This window comes from Entelurus aequoreus, linkage group LG05, assembly GCF_033978785.1.
Source record: "Entelurus aequoreus isolate RoL-2023_Sb linkage group LG05, RoL_Eaeq_v1.1, whole genome shotgun sequence".
Lineage (NCBI taxonomy): Eukaryota > Metazoa > Chordata > Actinopteri > Syngnathiformes > Syngnathidae > Entelurus > Entelurus aequoreus.
This window is the reverse complement of record NC_084735.1, coordinates 29244075-29260383: the sequence shown is the minus strand read 5'-3', so window position 1 is coordinate 29260383 and position 16309 is coordinate 29244075. Positions and strand designations below refer to the sequence as shown.

Below are 16309 nucleotides of genomic sequence, written 5' to 3'. Positions count from 1 at the left end.
GAATGTTAAAATGATATCCAAACCGTATACACTTACCCAAGAAAATATGTAAAAACTGCTGATGGTGGTATGAGTGACGGAGAATCAGCTGGAAGGAGATACCAGAGAAGTCCATTTTCCAAGATAGGTACATTATGATTACATTACTTCATAAAAGTACTGAAGTCGTTGTAATGTAATGCAATGTATTGCGTTACATGCTCATAAAATATTTGTCTAAAGGTTATTTTTTTCTTTTTAATAGGCATTTTACATGTTAAGATTGTTGTCAGGTTCAAACACTGATGACATCTATTAAACAAGACAAAAGGCAAGGAATCAAACAGAGACAGAATTAAATTTGGATTCAATATTGAGGAGAGACATGGCCACTGTACTTTCTGTACAGTCCTGCACCACGCTCTGACGAAGAAGGTTTTCGTCCTCTCTTTTATTTAGATGTTCAATGTTTACGCAACAACACCTGTCTCAACAGGAATGGGTAGTATGTAAACAGTCCTTGTTTTCGGTCACATTAGAAGACAAAAGGAGAGGATCCCTCGGGCTTGGGCTTGTCGTGGATTCAGCTTTGGCAGGTTTTGAAGGACAATGGATGACCCCTCCCGTCTGATTCCATCGTACACAGCGGAATCTTCCAAGTGTTTGGCTTGGTGCCGCAGAGACAGCTCCTTGTCTGTTCATTGGAAACTCACAATGGAAAGTTTTTTGATAATTTAAATAACGTTTTTCTGACATTTCCCTCCTGTTTATCAAATAACTTCTCCATAATCTTCTTATCCCCAATAACTTATTCTTGCAATTTTCAGTTGATGCTTAATTTCTCTAGGACCAAGTTATGTTTACACTCAGAATTGAACATCTTTTTTTTTTTTTTTTTCCTCATAACTATGACATTTCTGGAAATAAATCAGAAAACTCCATTCTGGTAGGTATTCTTGTCTTCAGATTCATCTTCCTTGTCGTCCACCAGGAAGTACATCTGAACAGCTTTATTATCTGCTGGGCCAATCGCTGTGGTAATCAGACGGTTAAACAGAGAACAGACAGGGAAAACAACAACATCCACACAACGTCAGTATTGCTGAACACGGCCATAGTTACCAGATACCAAAGACTTGTATTTGCCAAACACGTCCAACCACCCCTCCTACATAGATGTATCTATGCCTGAATGCTCTTTCAGTTTACTGTTAAGGGCGTGCAGGCCTTCCAGTGCTTTGGTCAGGCTACTTTCTGCATCAGTGCAGTTTGGTACGAACATGCAACACTGTTCACCAAATATTGCGCACACGCCCTTTTCCGCCATGTTTAGCGTCATACGGTTTTGAAAAGCCATAAGGCAGGTGGCGGCGAGTTGATTAGCGACGGGTTCAAGTCTTGGCCTGTGTAATTTTACAATCTCTGTACGTTGTAGTCATACTTGCCAACCTTGAGACCTCCAATATCGGGAGGTGGGGGGGTTGGGGGCGTGGTTGGGGCAGGGGCGTGGTTAAGAGGAGAGTATATTTACAGCTAGAATTCACCAACTCAAGTATTTCATATATATATATATATATATATATATATATATATATATATATATATATATATCATACTTGCCAACCCTCCCGTTTTTAGCGGGAGAATCCCGATATTCAGCGCCTCTCCCGACAACCTCCCGACAGAGATTTTCTCCCGACAAACTCCCAGTATTCAGCCGGAGCTGGAGGCCACGCCCCCCCCCAAAAAAAATCTGCCGCAGCTGCGATTGTACCTGACCAGCCTCCGGGTACAAGTACTGGAGTACCAATTGCTTGCCAGGGAAGATCTTCCCCAGGAAGCAAGGATTGACCAGTTTTGGGCCATGCTAGGGAGAGATGGAAGATTCCACACTCTCGTGCATTTGATGAAAGCACTTTTGTGCGTGCCACACAGCAATGCATCATCAGAGAGGGTGTTCAGCATGCATGTTAGAAAAATAGTGACAGAGAATAGAACAAGGATGGACAATTCAACCCTTAACAAAGCATTGTACTTTCAAGTACAAAAATGAGTAGATGAGTGTTGTGTGTGTGTGTATATGTGTAAATAAATGAACACTAAAATTCAAGTATTTCTTTTATTTATTTATATATATATATATATATATATATATATATATATATATATATATATATATATATATATATATATATATATATATATATATATATATATATGTATGTAACGGTGTAGAAACAGACGTTCATTATGCTTGATTAAATTATGAATGAAGTGTTGCAACAACGCCTGTTGCTGGCGAGAAGTGGTATGTACTTTACCTGCGAGAAGTGCTAAGAACTGTGCCTTCCAACTGATAATCCCGTGACCCAAGTGGACTCACAGTCTCACAATTTGCACTGTTTTGCAGGACACTGTAATAAAATAAATTCATAATCCACCTGGTGCCAGTGATATGTTGAAGCGACAGCAGTGTGGAGCTGCATTTTGCCACATACAGTTGTGGACCGTCACATATATATATATATATATAAATATATATATATATATAAATATATATATATATATAAATATATATATATATATAAATATATATATATATATATATATATATATATATATATATATATATATATATATATGTGACACATATATATATATAATAATAATAATAACTGGGATTTATATAGCGCTTTTCTAAGTACCCAAAGTCGCTTTACATGTTAAAAACCCATCATTCATTCACACCTGGTGGTGGTAAGCTACTTTCGTAGCCACAGCTGCCCTGGGGTAGACTGACGGAAGCGTGGCTGCCAATTTGCGCCTACGGCCCCTCCGACCACCACCTATCATTCGTTCAACATTCATTCACCAGTGTGAGCGGCACCGGGGGCAAGGGTGAAGTGTCCTGCCCAAGGACACAACGGCATGGTAAGAGGCGGGGAGCGAACCTGCAACCCTCAGGTTTCTGACACGGGCGCTCTACCCACTATGCCATGCCGCCCCTATATATATATATATATATATATATATATATATATATATATATATATATATATATATATATATATGTGACGGTCCACAACTGTATGTGGCAAAATGCAGCTCCACACTGCTGTCGCTTCAACATATCACTGGCACCAGGTGGATTATGAATTTCTTTTATTACAGTGTCCTGCAAAACAGTGCAAATTGTGAGACTGTGAGTCCACTTGGGTCACGGGATTATCAGTTGGAAGGCGTCACAGTTCTGAGCACTTCCCGCAGGTAAAGTACATACCTCTTCTCGCCAGCAACAGGCGCTGTTGCAACACTTCATTCATAATTTAATGAAGCATAATGAACGTCTGTTTCTACACCGTTACATATATATATATATATATATATATATATATATATATATATATATATATATATATATATATATATATATATATATATATTAATATATTTTATTATTTATATAAAAAAAAGAAATACTTGAATTTTAGTGTTCATTTATTTACACATATACACACACACACACACACACACAACACTCATCTACTCATTGTTGTACTTGAAAGTACAATGCTTTGTTAAGGGTTGAATTGTCCATCCTCTTTCTATTCTCTGTCACTATTTTTCTAACCATGCTGAACACCCTCTCTGATGATGCATTGCTGTGTGGCACGCACAAAAGTGCTTTCATCAAATGCACGAGAGTGTGGAATCTTCCATCTCTCCCTAGCATGGCTCAAACCCGGTCAATACTTGCTTCCTGGGGAAGATCTTCCCTGGCAAGCAATTGGTACTCCAGTACTTGTACCCGGAGGCTGGTCAGGTCCAATCGCAGCTGCGGCAGACTTTTTTTGGGGGGGGCGTGGCCTCCAGCTCCGGCTGAATACCGGGAGTTTGACGGGAGAAAATCTCTGTCGGGAGGTTGTCGGGAGAGGCGCTGAATATCGGGATTCTCCCGCTAAAAACGGGAGGGTTGGCAAGTATGGTTGTAGTGGACGTAGCTTATTCTGTCAACATTCCTGTTAATCGTACACCACCATAATTCAAATCCAGCTGCAACTTGATTTACCAATTTATAGTCGTCAGATATACTTCTTTGGACACCCAATAATATAGGTTGGATCTTCAACACTTTGCCAGTTTACATCATGCCTAGTTATTTTCCAATGTTCAGATATCAAACTGTTCAGGCGTGTTAACAATTCTTGTACAAATATTGATACATTTACTATGTGTATGCAGTTATCTGATGATACGTTTCCTAACTGTTGTACAGAGCCTTGCATGTTAATGCAGGTATAATTAGCTTTTTTCACATCTTTATCAAATATTGGTTTCTGCTTTGTCTCTTTAGCTACAAGGTCAATTTCGTTTTGCTCATTACTTCAATTCAACTTTTTTGACTCATTTTGAGTAATTTTCTGGGCTTATACATACAACACAATCAGTTTTTGTAGCCTTTTCCACTTGCTCCGCCATAAGGAACAAATTAATTACCAAAACCGGAACCAATTATTATCAAACTTTGACACACCATCAAATGGTATGCTTACAACTTGTCACAGTGGAATTTGTAGTGTGCTAGTTAACATGTCCCTTTGATAACACAACTACAATCCCAAATACTTTTTTCCCATTATATGACATTTTTACAATGTAAATACAATCCCAAATACATTTTCCCATTATATGACCTTTTTAGAATGTGCTAAGTGTACTCAGCTTGGTCTTTCCACTATCTTTACTGCTTTTTAAGTTATTTACAATCTCTCCCCCCTTGGAGAATGCTCATGTTTCCTTTTCATTGATTTTTCAAAATTTTGGTAGCTGATAAGGTCTTTGAAATATTATTTCAAATGGTCTGAGTCTTGTTGTACTTGTAATAATCATGTACTGTACATTTGTACTAAATCTATACATTGTTCATGGACGTTTTGTTTTTTCCATACATTTCTTTAATCTGTTTTTATTTTATTGCAGTTTGTCCTTTTCACTAATCCTGCGCTTTGTGGATGATAAGCACAGTGATATTTTAGGTCAATGTGGAATAATGATTCTATTTTCTTGATCAATTGATTTACAAAATAAGGTCCATTGTCACTGTATAGATTTAGTTATATCATATCTTGATATTCTCTCTTTGCATAATGCTTTTGCTACTGTTAGCACATCTGCTTTTCCTGAAGGAAATATTTCTACCCACTTTGAAAATGCATCTACTATGACCAGACAATAATGTTCTCCTTCACTCTTATTTAGTTTAATTAAAATCCAAGCCTAGATGTCGTATACAAACATTTTTTTATACGAATTAAACTATAGGAAGTATAGTACTTCTGTATGACAATATTCATATCCCTCCTGTTGAGCCATGAGTTCAACCCTGGCTCAATATTGCTGCTCACTTATACCGATTGTTCCTTGTAAGATTGATTTATTGTCTGGACATACATAGATGTCTTCTTTGTTCATCATCATCCTCATCATTTATTTGTATTCCTTTCATGAAAATGCATATATACAAGCCATATACAATTGACACTTTCATTGTTTTGTTTTTTTATACATTTCCATGATCAGAAAGGAATAGATGGAAGAATACTATTCTTATATTTATCTGACTCTTTTTTAACACTAATTATTTTAGATGACTTTATCACTGTTACCTCCACCAACACCCTAACTCCAAAATACTTTTAATTTTCATTTAAGCATTTTCAAAATGACACGTCCAATCAAAATCTAAATCAGTTTGATATAATTACAGTTGTTTTTCTGTGCAACTCTCCCTAAATTCAAAAATATTCTTGCAGCTTTTTAAGTCTTTGTCTAGAGAATTCCATACTTTCACAGCAGCAACAGACAAGCACATTTGCTTCAAATGTGTTGGCACTCTTATTTAGTTTAAAATCATACGGCCTTCTGTGGTTCTCATCCTCAGATGTGAACACAAGTAACTTTTGTAAGTCCTTCGGAAGAACTTTGTTTCTAGCTTTGAACATCACTTATAGAGTATGCAATTCTACCATGTCTTTTAGTTTTAAAAATCCTGACCTAATGAAGAGTGCATTTGTGTGGTCTCTATATCCTACTGTAAAAATTATACGAATTGCTCTTTTCTGCGAAAGAAATAAAGGCATTATGTTGCTGTGATATGTATTTCCCCATATTTCTGCACAATAATTGAAATAAGATAGAATAATTGAGCAACACTACATTCTCATTGTATTATTTAACCTTGTTCAAAATAAATAAGCTTTTAGATACCTTATTTTTCACATGCAATATATGAGCTTTCCATGTCAACTTTTCATCTAAGATGACCCCAAGAAATCAGATTTCAGACAACTTCTCAATTTTCACAATGTTTATGGATAAACTAACTTCTATCTTTCTTTTATTACTGAATACTATAAATTCAGTCTTTTCCAAGTTTAAAGATAATTTATTTACATATCTAGGTAATTCTGTTCGCCTTGTCCTATTCCCTATTGCTTTATTCAAAATATTCCATGTAGCCTTTATGTTATTTTTATTTTTATGCAACATTCTTTTGTAATATTCCCTTTTTTCTTGTCTCAATATATTGGTCAACTTGTTTTTGTAGTTCTTATAGCGTTTTTCAGCATTCTCTGTTCTTGATTTGATAAACTCCTTATAAAGTCTATTTTTCTTTTTACATGCATTTTTTCAAACTGTTTATCATCCAATATGCATTATTTTGCCTTTGTTTAGATGTGCAAGGAACCTCAGGACAATGCTTGTTTTTGCTGTTTTGTCAGCAAACGCTTTTCCTATTGATACTGTGTCTGTTCCTTTGGTGTGTGCTGCACATTTGCATTAAGCTATTTTAGCTGGTAGCTGTACTGCTTCTATTCTTTCATTTTCTCTCTCTTTTTTATACGAATTAAACTTTATCATTCCTATATCTTGGCTATATTTATATATATTGTGACCTTTTGATCTTTCATTACTTTACATGCTACTATTAATGCTTCTAGTTCTGCCGCTTGCATTCAGCAATTTGATGGTCATTTGATAGTTTTCAAAACTTTCGTTACTGTAACAATCACACATTTTGTTCTATTTTTATTTCACAGAATGCTGCTTTAGCTTCTGAATTCCACTCTACAGATGATTAAATTTTTCATTAATTTACTAAAAAGAGCTACTATTTCATCATAATTTGGTATCAAACTTCTATAATAATTGGCTAATCCCAAAAATTACCTAATTTGCTTCTTTGTTTGTGGTTTTTGTACTTGTCGTACTTTGTTTCTCTATTTTCCACAATAGTGCGTCCATCTCTGTTTAGAGAACGTCCTAGATCCTCTACTTCTGTTTTGCATAATTGGACTTTTATTTTTCTTATTTTGCATCTTTCACTATGTAGATTATTTAATAACGCTAATGTTATTTTTCTCCTAATTCAAATGTTATACATCTTACATTATGTAGTTTTTAAGTAACGTTTTAAACTCACTTAAATGTCTATACGCCACTTAATCTATACTTTTACACTCTGAATTTACATTATTCCCATTGTTTATATTTTTTATTTGCAATTTTTATTCAACAATATTCAAAGCAAACAGTTGTTTTGGTTATAGTGATACTCCTGTACATGCACCTCATACTATTTACCCAGCACTTCATTTAAATATCTTCACACCACTCCCTCTCTTAATGTGGCACACACAGACACACACACAACGCTGTGTGTGCGTGCGTGCGTGCGTGTGTGCTCACTCCAAGAGCAAAGGTCAGCAACAGTTGAAGAGGTTTCTCTTCTCTTCTTTTTTTCTTCTTCCCTCAGCTAATAAACATGTAACCCCCTTTATCATTTTATCATACTATATATCTCAACTCTTATTATAGTTATTCATGTAGGTTTTTATTTGTTCCATTATTTAATTATACACATATATATTTGTATATATAAAAGCGCTCTTTATATATCCAAACATACATGCATATCTTCAGTCTACATTTTCTTCATATCTTATTTCAATACCCCCCATTATCTCTGTCGTAAGCATTAGTTTATTCCATTTAGCATTAATTCTTATTATTGATTTTTTTTTCCATTTCTTCATTTATTTTTACTTTTCTCTCACTTTAGCACTGTGAGTTTTCTCTTATTTTATTTTTCTCTCTCTCTCTGTCTCTCTCCACACTCAATCTCAATTTTACCATCTATTTTTCATTCCTCCTTCATGATCTGATACTATTGCTAAACCTAGCACAGTCATTTTATTCTCTACATGTGCTTGTACATGCACCCCTCACCTTCCAGCGGGTGATCATGGGTGATGGGTCGATTGCAGAGAATAATTTCGCCACACCTAGTGTGTGTGTGACAATCATTGGCACTTTAACTTCTTTAACTTTACATGCTACGGTGTCACACAAAAATGTGATTTCTTTAGCCTTTATTTATATTATCTATGATTTACTCGCTGTTTGTTTACTTAAGTCCTCATAATTTAGTATGTCCTTATTATCAATTTATTTGTCTTTTCGTGTGGTCTTCGGAGATTTGGATGTCTCCTATTTTGGTTTCAATAGATTCTAATAGACCATATCAGGTCTGCGTTTTTTGGGTCTCTTTTTGACCGTACTGTTGGTTGCTTCAATACATTTTCATTGTATGGTTCTACTGCTTTCCAGTCTTTACATTTTAACTCGTCTTTTGGACTAACCTTTGGTTTACTTGTCCCTTTTCCCATTTTATAAATTTGGAGTAATCCGTCGTCCCCTACAGAGCCGAACTTATAAGGATTACTTTTCTCTTTGTTGTAAGATAGTGGTTTAATTTATTATTGTGGTACACGTCACTTCTACTGGAGATGGTTCCCCAGTGGAGGTGTCTTGCCTACAAGCTTCCACAATAACCCACTATTTACTTCTCACAACTTTAATATGGAGCGATAGCCTAATGGTGATTACTCCCACACACTCTCAAGTTCATTCATACTTTTCAGTGTTATGATACTCGGAAAATGTTCAATGTTTCATACATGTAGCGCTCCGACACCCTCCAGGTTATTGTTTTTTACGGACAAAAATTCAGTTTTTTTTTCTTTCTGAATAGACCTTGTTAGGTCTGCGTCTGACTCCGTCGTCCTCAGGATAATGGCTTACGGATATTTCAATATTTATTGTGGGATCCGACACCCTCCAGTATTTTGGCCTCTTCAGTTTTTATCTTAATTCAGTTTTTATTTTAAATTTTAATCACGGACATTGGACTCCGTCGTCTCCTCTAATTCTTTGGCCTTTTTACCTGTTAGAGCCTAGGATTTACAGGGTTTGTATATGCGTCGTAACCCTCAGTCACACGCTTTTTCTTAGTCGTTTCTTTCTCTTAAAACGTACTCACTGCTCTCTGCGTTCCTTCCTCTTGTCCTCGGATTTCCGTCAATTTTTCAAATTCCAGCCAAAATGAAGAAAAGCAGTTCCTCAATCAGGATTTGGTTGCCATGGTCTTTCTGGTTTCACTCACTCTTGCTGGAATCGTCAAAACGTATTGGATCCGGCTCGAAGGACCAATAAGATGTCAGGTTCAAACACTGATGACATCTATTAAACAAGACAAAAGGCAAGGAATCAAACAGACAGAATTAAATTTGGATTCAATATTGAGGAGAGACATGGCCACTGTACTTTCTGTACAGTCCTGCACCACGCTCTGACGAAGAAGATTTTCGTCCTCTCTTTTATTTAGATGTTCAATGTTTACGCAACAACACCTGTCTCAACAGGAATGGGTAGTATGTAAACAGTCCTTGTTTTCGGTCACATTAGAAGACAAAAGGAGAAGATCCCTCTGGCTTGGGCTTGTCGTGGATTCAACTTTGGCAGGTTTTGAAGGACAATGGATGACCCCTCCCGTCTGATTCCATCGTACACAGCGGAATCTTCCAAGTGTTTGGCTTGGTGCCGCAGAGACAGCTTCTTGTCTGTTCATTGGAAACTCACAATGGAAAGTTTTTTGATAATTTAAATAACACTTTTCTGACAATTGTTCTGTTTTTTTGGACGGGGGGCAAGCACCGATTAAATAGATTTTAATTCATATAAAACTGGAGACGATTTTAGATACAATTTTTTAAGTTAAAAGCTCCGCCACTTAACAAATCATAAATTGAGGTACTACAGTATCTAATATAGAGCAGTATGATGTCTATTCTTAAATAACTTCTTACCTGAAATGTCTTATCAAGTGAGAGATGTGTGGTCTTAACGACAGCTGACCATTAACATATTTTCAAAGAAAACAAAACATTGTAATTTAAATTGTATGGTCATAAACATGTATTCATAAAACTAAAAATGTTTTAGCTTGACAAAAACAGAAATCCAATAAATATAACTTTTTCCAAAAATGAACTTATTGCAGGAAAGGGATATTATACTGATTTAGGTGCGCTACCAACAATAGCCAGCAGATAAATAATAAATAAATGGGTTATACTTGTATAGCGCTTTTCTACCTTCAAGGTACTCAAAGAGCTTTGACAGTATTTCCACATTTACCCATTCACACACACATTCACACACTGATGGCAGGAGCTGCCATGCAAGGCGCTAACCAGCAGCCATCAGAGGCAAAGGGTGAAGTGCCTTGCCCAAGGACACAACGGACATGACTAGGAAGGTAGAAGGTGGGAATTGAACCCCAGTAACCAGCAACACTCCGATTGCTGGCACAGCCACTCTACCAACTTCGCCACGCCGTCCCGATGACACTAATGAAAACGATTTCAAAGTGTTTAAACCGTCAGTTAAAACTATCCATCCATTTTCCACCGTTTGTCCCTTTCGGGGTCGCTGGAGCCTATCTCAGCTGCATTCGGGAGGGCAGGAAAAGTAAAATAAACAATTAAACAATATCAACTAAGCCTGGGTGATATGGCCTATAAATAAAATCCCCGTTTTTTTCACCAAAAATTCAAATGACGATTTTTTGCCTACTTAAAAAATAAAAACATTGAATGCAATTGACAAAGACAATTTAAAATAAGTTTTTCATTTTATTTAATCAAAAAAATAGTCGTTTGAAATGACACTGCATCTTACTCTTGACCAAATTGTAATTTGTATAATGTTGCTCTTTTTATAACAGGTATAAAGTGTATTTTTTATAGAATAATTTTCAAAGAATTAAATTAAGAGCTTACATTGGGAAGCAATACTTCTGTACAAATAGAATACTTTTAACAAAAATGTATACAGTATTGCACACTGCATGCAAATAATCAACATTGAGATCAATAAAGTGCAAACTTCAAACTTCTGTCTTGAATAACATACTTCTGTAAATAAAAATGTTGCATTAAACATTGTATCCAAATAAATAATGAAGTAAAAAGAGAGGATGATAGCTTAGTACTTTTCTTTGCACATACAAATGAGCTTTTTATTAAATTAAAAGCACTAATATTGAAGGATTTGGTGGACAACACAATTTAGGTACAGTATAACCATACTTGCCAACCCTCCCGTTTTTAGCGGGAGAATCCCGATATTCAGCTCCTCTCCCGACAACCTCCCGACAGAGATTTTCTCCCGACAAACTCCCAGTATTCAGCCGGAGCTGGAGGCCACGCCCCCCCCCAAAAAAAGTCTGCCGCAGCTGCGATTGGACCTGACCAGCCTCCGGGTACAAGTACTGGAGTACCAATTGCTTGCCAGGGAAGATCTTCCCCAGGAAGCAAGGATTGACCAGTTTTGGGCCATGCTAGGGAGAGATGGAAGATTCCACACTCTCGTGCATTTGATGAAAGCACTTTTGTGCGTGCCACACAGCAATGCATCATCAGAGAGGGTGTTCAGCATGGTTAGAAAAATAGTGACAGAGAATAGAAAGAGGATGGACAATTCAACCCTTAACAAAGCATTGTACTTTCAAGTACAAAAATGAGTAGATGAGTGTTGTGTGTGTGTGTGTGTATATGTGTAAATAAATGAACACTAAAATTCAAGTATTTCTTTTATATATATATATATATATATATATATATATATATATATATATATATGTAACGGTGTAGAAACAGACGTTCATTATGCTTGATTAAATTATGAATGAAGTGTTGCAACAGCGCCTGTTGCTGGCGAGAAGTGGTATGTACTTTACCTGCGAGAAGTGCTCAGAACTGTGCCTTCCAACTGATAATCCCGTGACCCAAGTGGACTCACAGTCTCACAATTTGCACTGTTTTGCAGGACACTGTAATAAAATAAATTCATAATCCACCTGGTGCCAGTGATATGTTGAAGCGACAGCAGTGTGGAGCTGCATTTTGCCACATACAGTTGTGGACCGTCACATATATATATATATATATATATATATATATATATATATATATATATATATATATATATATATATATATATATATATATATATATATATATATATATATATATATATATGAAATACTTGAGTTATAAATAATGATAAATGGGTTATACTTGTATAGCGCTTTTCTACCTTCAAGGTACTCAAAGCGCTTTGACAGTATTTCCACATTTACCCATTCACACACTGATGGCGGGAGCTGCCATGCAAGGCGCTAACCAGCAGCCAACAGAGGCAAAGGGTGAAGTGTCTTGCCCAAGGACACAACGGACGTGACTAGGAAGGTAGAAGGTGGGAATTGAACCCCAGTAACCAGCAACACTCCGATTGCTGGCACAGCCACTCTATCAACTTCGCCACGCCGTCCCTTGGTGAATTCTAGCTGTAAATATACTCTCCTCTTAACCACGCCCCTAACCACGCCCCCCGCCCCAACCACGCCCCCACCCCTGACCAAGCTACGGAAACTCCTGATTAGCAAAAAGTAGGCCGGAGCAAGAGGAGGAAAAAAAATCTAAAATCAAAAAACTTGAATATAGATAAAATCGACATATCGCCCAGGTCTAATTTTAACCTATTCATACAGAGAAGACACCAAGGGACATCTAAGACCGCTACACTAATACCTTACATCTGGATGACAATTATAAACAATAGTAGTGACACAGACAATTGTTTCTATAAAAAAGTGGGAGGGAAATTAGTAAAAAAAAAAAAAAAATGTGATGGGCTCCATTGCAATGTGGTGATGGACTAAGTATTATATTGGGGTTAATACCTTTGACCTGACTAAGATTATGGCACCATCAAAAACACTGAAAACCCCTTAGTGACATGTGGCCTTCCTCTGTCATCACATTATCATAAAAACAATTCAAAGAAAACAAATAATGGGTTTAAGAGTATTAAACAGGCATGGACATATGACTATACTGCTATTTACGAAATACTATAGACATTATAAAACTTAACTTTGGCGTTTCCTCTAACACAGACCTGGGCAAAATATGGCCCGTTAAGATTTTCAAGCCAGATATTTTTTCAAATATTTTCTTCATACCTTCACAACTTTGGTAAGCTACGAAGCCGCAACGCTTGATGGATCGTCTGCGCATTTCGGCTACCATAGTCAGACGTAATAAGCTTCAACATACGGGTATTATTATGAAGTGCGTATAAGGACCCCAAATGGCACCTATTAGGAGACATTATCTGGTATTTTGTTATCGACCTACTGTGCAAAACCAACTTTTCTTATGTATTGGTACCTGCTGATGTATATTTGGGATCTGCATAAATCCCGAAAATGTGCGCACGTCCACCATTGTAGCCCGCACCGACGCCATAGTCAATAAGCTCTTTCTTTTTCTCCATCCTCTTCTTGTGGTGCATCCATCCTTCGCTGTTGCCACTTCTAATATAAAGTAGTGTACAGTTATAACTTATATCCGTCAGTAGACTCACTATGAAAACACAAACACAATCTGTACAACAAAACTGACGGGGAAAAGACGCTGTAGAAGTGGCGCCACATAAATAAGATCGCCCAGAAAACGACACATCCTGAACTTACTGTCAAAAGTGGCTTGAAGATGGTCTGTAAAACATAATCTATGCAACATTTTGACCAAAGAACCACCATTACATTTTATGTAGACCACAAGGAAGTGTTTAAATTGTAGAAAAAAATCATATGACCCCTTTGATGCGCCTTATAATGCGCCTTATAATGCGGTGCGCCTTTTGTATCAAAATATACCTGTATAGACCCGCTCATCGGCAGGGCGCTTATAATCCGGTGCGCCCTATAGTCCGAAAAATACGGTACATTTTTCACAAAGTGCCAAATCCAAACAGTAATATAAGGATTAATTTCCTAAATATATATGTATTGTTCTTTTATCAAACTAAATGACCTCATTTATCTAAAAGAATGTAATTTCTGTCTTCGCATGGTCACCGGTTTACAATTCCTCATCTGGAGGAGCGATCACATTGTAAATGACTCAACTTTATTTTGACTTTGTGGAAGGATTTGTAGTCTTTTCTGTTTTCTTTCTACCGAGCAGCCAAGACAGACACTATACAGCTACATCACAACAATAGATTTAATCTAATTCTACAATGGTCAAAATATTGTTCATTATTCTTCAATGGTACCACCACAATAAAAAAAACTTTTAGATGCTGAGGGGACTAATGTCCTATGCGACGTCAAAAGTTTTTTTGTGACTTTTAAGGCTTTTTTTTTCATAATGTCCAAAATTCTGGTCAGTTTCTATTCAGCATCTTTTTTTTATTAATCAATCCAACAAAACAATACCATAATAATGCAATTCCAATTCCGAAATCAAACCCGACCCAGCAACATTCAGAATAGCAATAAACAGAGCAATTGAGAGGACACACAAACATGACACAAAACAATGTAAAAGCAGTCAAGCAAAAATGAATATAATCAACAGTATCAATATTAGTAACAATTCCAACATAGCAGCGATTAAAAATCCCTCATTGACATTATCATTACAGAAATGTATAAAAAAATAAAAACATTAAAATATAAATATATATATATATATACAGTATATAAAATTTTTTAAAAAGAAGTGTCACAGTAGCTTACACTTGCATCGCATCTCATAAGCTTGACAACACACTGTTTCCAATATTTTCCACAAAGATAAAATAAGTAATATTTTTGGTTCATTTCATAGTTAAAACAAATTTAAATAATGGATCCCATATTCCATTATATGACTCATTATCTAAACTAATTGCAGCATCTATAATCTGAAGGTGATTACAATTTGGAGATTCAGTTTGAATTCAGGAATATACTATTCAGTTACTGTAAATCATGCACAATAAAGTCATATACTTTAAATAATGATCACGAAAACCCTCCATAAATTCCACTTGTGGCCCTAGAAGGAGACTTGAGATGTTTCATGCTTTTTTTTTTTTTTTTTTTAAAGAACAGGTTTTAGAAAGATCAACAAATTTACATGAAAAGTCATGATTTCTCTAGATTAAACAATGTCTTTATGCAAGAAACACACTCCTGTTGTAGGGATATAGTTTGACAGTGTGCTACTTATAAAGATTTAAGCCTCCATATCTGGGTTACACCCCTCCCACAATCCAGATGAGGCCATCTGTGGAAAAAACAGTAGTGCGAGTGCGAGTGCGTGCGTGAGAGAGATGCTTTCAAATCAAATGAGTGTCTCGTTTCACTGTTAATCCAGGTCAGCACTACTTGGATATTAACAGACTGGCAGGCTGCTGTTTACGTTCAAGAATGAAGGATTTGAAATAAGAATCTATTGAAAAAAGTGCATTCCTTCGTAAAATGATTTCTGGTTTTTGTATGGGATGTCAAAGTATACCGGTTGTCTGTTTTTGTTAGTATGTGACTGTGATGATAGATTATCAATTTAGTGAGTCCTTGGTATTTCTTTCAATTTCTTATATTATTCTTTTTATTAAATTTTGGCATTAAAGTTCTCCTTCAGAGGTGGTATGTAATCACATTCTTATAATTAACAGATATACTCATTTATGATCAAATCAAACAAATACAATTTTCTAAATGTTGAGTTCACCTTTCACCGTTTAAACGAGAAAAACGGAATCTCGTCAAAAGCGGCATGTATGCACAGACACCGTCTGAGCAGAACAAAATGGCAACCGCCATCCAAAGTATTTTTTATCACTGCCACCGCAGTGTGTTTATTTTTTTCTAAACGCTAAAAACACAGCATCAAGCAGTGGAAACATGGGCTTATTTGCTATGAAATTTGAATCTTTGTTAAAATGAGATCCGAACTGCACTTTTGGAATTGTGTCTATTGTTCACAATCATTATGAGAGACGTGAGACAAAGGTTTTGGAGTATTTTGCATTCCAAACTGCAAAAATTGGCTCATTTTTGGTGACTAACAATGCAGCTAATGGGAGC

At 36.1% G+C, this 16309-nt stretch overlaps 1 long non-coding RNA gene across 1 annotated transcript in view; it reads right to left on the bottom strand.

Annotated features, from left to right (window-relative positions):
* Positions 1-272: 272 nt before the first annotated feature.
* Positions 273-16309, bottom strand: part of LOC133650434 (uncharacterized) — a 32318-nt gene continuing 16281 nt past the window's right edge. Inside the window, exon 3 of the long non-coding RNA XR_009826230.1 lies at positions 273-1011. This is a non-coding gene — a long non-coding RNA (uncharacterized LOC133650434). The remainder of the gene's footprint in view (positions 1012-16309) is intronic.